Source organism: Gavialis gangeticus, unplaced genomic scaffold, assembly GCF_001723915.1.
Source record: "Gavialis gangeticus isolate Ggan-Ray unplaced genomic scaffold, GavGan_comp1, whole genome shotgun sequence".
Taxonomy (NCBI): Eukaryota; Metazoa; Chordata; order Crocodylia; family Gavialidae; genus Gavialis; species Gavialis gangeticus.
Window position 1 is genome coordinate 51,083,158 of NW_017728997.1, and position 4,491 is coordinate 51,087,648.

The window sequence follows — 4,491 nt, forward strand, 5'->3', positions numbered from 1 at the left end:
CCAACTTGCTAGCCTGTTTAGGTTCACCTGTATCTGTAGCCTATCTTCAAGCATGACCACACTTCCCCATAACTTGGTGTCATCCACGAACTTAGCCAGTGAGCTCTTCACCCCCACATCCAAATCATTGATGAAGATATTAAATAGCATTGGACCAAGCACTGACCCTTGTGAGACACCACTGGCCACTTCCCGCCAAGATGACACAGATCTGTGCATTAGAACTCTCTGGGTCCTGCCCCACAGCCAGTTTCCTACCCACCTGACTGTCTTGCAGTTAAGCCCACGGTCTTCTCAGCTTCTAAACAGCCAATTCAGGGCAACCTTGGGCAATTCAGGGCAGTGTCTGAAAAGTCACTTGTCTTTTATCCATTCGGGTGTGTCCAACACCAGTTGCCTCACACTAGAGGGTGGTGAGAGTGAGATCCATGCAGAACTTGCCAGCCTGGTCTTTTGCTGGGAGGCTGATCTACCCTATTGCCCTAGTGGAGGGGAGATTGACATCAGTAGGCCAGGACACTGTCCAGCAGCACCAGCTGGCCACTGAAACCAGGACAGGAGATATGACAGTACAGACACTTTTGTCCTAATGCTGGCCAAGGCAGCTCAGTTCCCTACCCCAGCAGAAAGGATTGAGCATTTTGATACAGACCCTAGCACAGAACTATCTTCCCTTGGGGCTCATATCTCAGCTGCCCCTCCTTTCTTTCCTTCCACCTGGCTTATCTTGTAGCAAGCTGTTAAAAAGATAACAGCTACTGGTTTACCGATCAGTGATCAGCATCTTTCTTAGCAGAAAAGGGGAAGGTGGATATGAAATGGAAATTGATGAGAAGAGGGGATTTATTGTACAGCTATGCTGCTTAGCACCCTTCCAGGCAAGAACAATGCTTTGTGTTCACCCAGGTACTTTTCTCAGAGGATCACACAATACTTTAAAGAAAGTAGGGGATTACCATCATGCATGCTGGACAGAAGGAGAAGGCAGAGGTGCAGGGAAGACAAGTGATGCATGGAGAGGGGAAGTGTCTTGTCCCAGATCACAGAAGGAAGATTCATGGAAAAGCTGGGCTATCTCCCAGGGGTATCCTCCAGCCACTAGACCCATCTCAGCAAGAAGCCACCTTTTGGGCCTAGGCAAAAGCTCTGCGTTGGTGAATAGTGTTCATAAAGTAGGCTGGAGCCACCAGAATTTACCAGTTTGTAAATTCTGGTGGAGCATTCTGATCTGGAAAGAGTTGTGAGGAGAAGACAAGGCAGCAGGAGGGGTCTGCTTTCCTAGGGAGTTCAGGCTACACCAGAACTACCTTAGTTGTGGTAAGTTGAAAGTATTTTAACTGGTTACTGCTTTGCTTGGGTTTGTTCTTCCCCTGCCTTGGAGTCAGGAACCTGGGAGGTTGCAAAGTCAGGTGGCAACAGTCAGTGCTCCTTCTGTGTCCCTTGCTGATTACTTAGAGACCCACAGCAGGGAATGACCCTTACATTTCTGGCACTAGTGTGAGGATCCTTTTTCTCTCTGGCCAGCTGTGAAAGAACATCACAGCACATGCTGGGCCTGGGCCTCTTCTGCAATACAGCCTCTGTCTAGAAATCAACTAGGGGCATTCAAGAGCTCGAGCTGAGAGCAGACTCCAACAGGACGCTGACTCCATGCAGGAGCGGGGATAATTGCTACTTTACCCTGAATCATTCTCTGAGCTGTGACTGGGACTGCAGGGCTGGGCTGGGCTTCAGAAATTAATCATAGCTTGGCCTGCCTTGCCTCATCCTCCCTAGGGTGACAGGAGGCCAGCCAGTGAACCCTCCCTGCAACTGTGGGAGCAGGGTAACGTGCAATTTTCATAGCTGGCTTCTGGGTGCACAATCTAAGCTGGGGAGCAAGGAAGAACCTTGCCTCTTCCCAGAGCTGTGGTATAACAGGATATGGGTCTCTGTCCAGTTGGCATAAGCCCTCCTCAGAGAGGTAGGGATAAGCACATTTAGAATATAGGGTTTGCTAGTGTGATTTGCCCCCATGGTAAAAGACAAACAGATTAAACAGATTAGCCACTATGTTGGAGGAAGGGAATAAGCCCAAAGGGCAGCAAAGTGGAGTCCAATCTCATCTACCCTGTGTAAATTTGGAGTGCCCCCACTGAAATTAACAGAATTACTCCACACCTACACTAGACCAGTGCCTCTAACTTCCATGGAGTGACCCCGAATCTATCATAGCATCTAGAGCAGGGGTGGGCAAAATGTGGCCCATGGGCCAGATGCAGCCCGCCAGGCCATTGTATCCCGCCTGTGGGGCCCCTAAAAATTTATAAAATTAATATTTATCTGCCCCTGGTTCCCTGTCATGTGGCTTACCAAAATTCAGTAAGCAGCCCTCCACCTGAAATAATTGCCTACCCCGATCTAGAGCAACATGTTCACCACTGTTCTCCCTATGCAGGTGGGCAGGTTGTCTGCCCTTGGTGGGGTTTTTACATCCTCCTTTAAAACACCTAACATTGACCACTTGTAGACTGGATGACTGCTCAGCTGAATTATTGATCTGTTATGATGCAAGAGGAAGACTATTGTTTCTGATTGCCGATAGCACTATCAAGCCAGGAGGTGGTTAAGGGAAAATAAGTTTTCCGAGATCTGGAAGTACTGGGTCAGCCCAAGGGGAGAAGAGGTGGTGACAGGAAAATCACTGCTTATTTCTTAATCACTGCTTTGACCAGCTACCCTGTTAATGCTCCCTGGCAACTCTCATCCCAGGAAACGGCTTGTCCTTTGAGTAAAAAAAAAATCCAGTTCAGTTTGAGCCCCTCCTGGATATTGTTGATCTATTCATCCTGTATTTCAGTGCCAGCAGGAGCCATGCCCCCGAGGAACTTTCTTTTCCTCGGTTAGGCCCACCCATTGCTCTGATTCTATTTTTTTCCATTGAAACCAGACAGTGAGCTGGTCAAGCTTTGCAGCTGATTGTGTGCAGGTTTTTAACTGCAATACCATGGTGACCACCAGCAACAAACGGGACTGGCTGCCAGCTGACCAGGCTTCTTGGCAGCCGTGGCAGCCACAGGCTTTGTGAGGCTGGACAGAGGACCCTGAATGAACTCCAACATATGGAGTGGCTGGAGCTGCTTGCACTCAGCTAGTGTCTTTATGAGACAAGTTCCATCTTGGACTACCCCAGCCATTGCACAGCTGCTGCTGCTCTGCAGATAATAGGTCCAGGGGGGCTCGGGATGCTCCTCTCTGCAAGGGCAGAGGAGCTGAGAAGCAGCAAACAGGAATTGGGTCAGAATGAAGCATCTAATGCTAATGTAGAGGATGAAGTCTGATGTCTGTGAGCTCTCTGGGGGCCCTGTTGCTTTCCTCTCATCTATATGTTGTCATTGTGTGGGGAGATAGGTCCATGAGGTGCTCTCCCCACATGAAGGACACCCTGGAATGAGGAAGAGGAGGAGCATTCTCCTAAGTGTCTCAGTCATTCAAAGCCAACTAGCCTCAAGCAGCCCAGAGAAGGCCAAGGACTGAGGCAAACCCCTTGACATTTTGGGGATCCCAAGATGCTGCCAGCTGCAAAGCCATTGTTTGAGTCTGGCACTAGCACCAAGTGCCAGACTCAAACATTCATGCCCAATGTGGACAGAAGCGGGCAACAAAGGACATGTGGTGGCCCAGGCTTATGCCATGAAGGAGGTGAAATCAAGTAGAGCTGAGAGAGGCCACTTGCCATCAGCAGGTCAAAGCGCATAGCTAAGAGACTTGCAGAAATGGCACCGCCCGTGGCTCAAGGGAGGGAGTAGCAGGGTGTTATGGGTGGGTGGGCTCATTAAGAGGAGCTGGGCTTTGCTTCACCTATGAGTCACCACAAGGGGAAGGCTGATGCTCTCACCTGGGCTACATAAGAGCTTGGAAGAGCTCAGTTGCCAGTGGGAGCTTCAGAGCACAGAGGGAAGATCCCCTCAGGCATGTGGCCTGTGGAGCACAGCATTGCAAGGACCAGAGACACTTGCCTTAACCCCTGAAGAGATGCTTTGTTACTGTGCAATCCTGCAAGAGACCCCACTCTCAGAGAAGGGACCTGTTTGATGTGTGGAACATGGCTAGTGGAAAAAAAACTGAAGCCCTAATGAAAAGTAGTTGTGGGGTGGATCCCCAACTGACGTGGGGCTTCACCACCGTGGGTGGTGAGCTCACAAGGCTGTTGTTAAGCTACCTCCTCCTCTTGCAATGGCAGATGAGCTTGGCTGATTAGCTCCTCTTCCTTTATCTCCGTGAATCTCCAAAACAACCAGTAAGAGACTGGGCCCAGTCCACTGCAATGCCTGTCAGCACCCCGAGGGGTGAACAGGGACCATCCCACCGAGGCTGGAAGTATCTCATGCACTTCCCCTCCTGCGGGGACACCCTTGCCCATGGGCCGCGGCGCCCCGGCTCTGCCCCGGGACCGGGACGGGCAGCCCGGGCGTGGGAGCTTCCGGCCGTGGCCGGAGCCGGCTCCGGGCT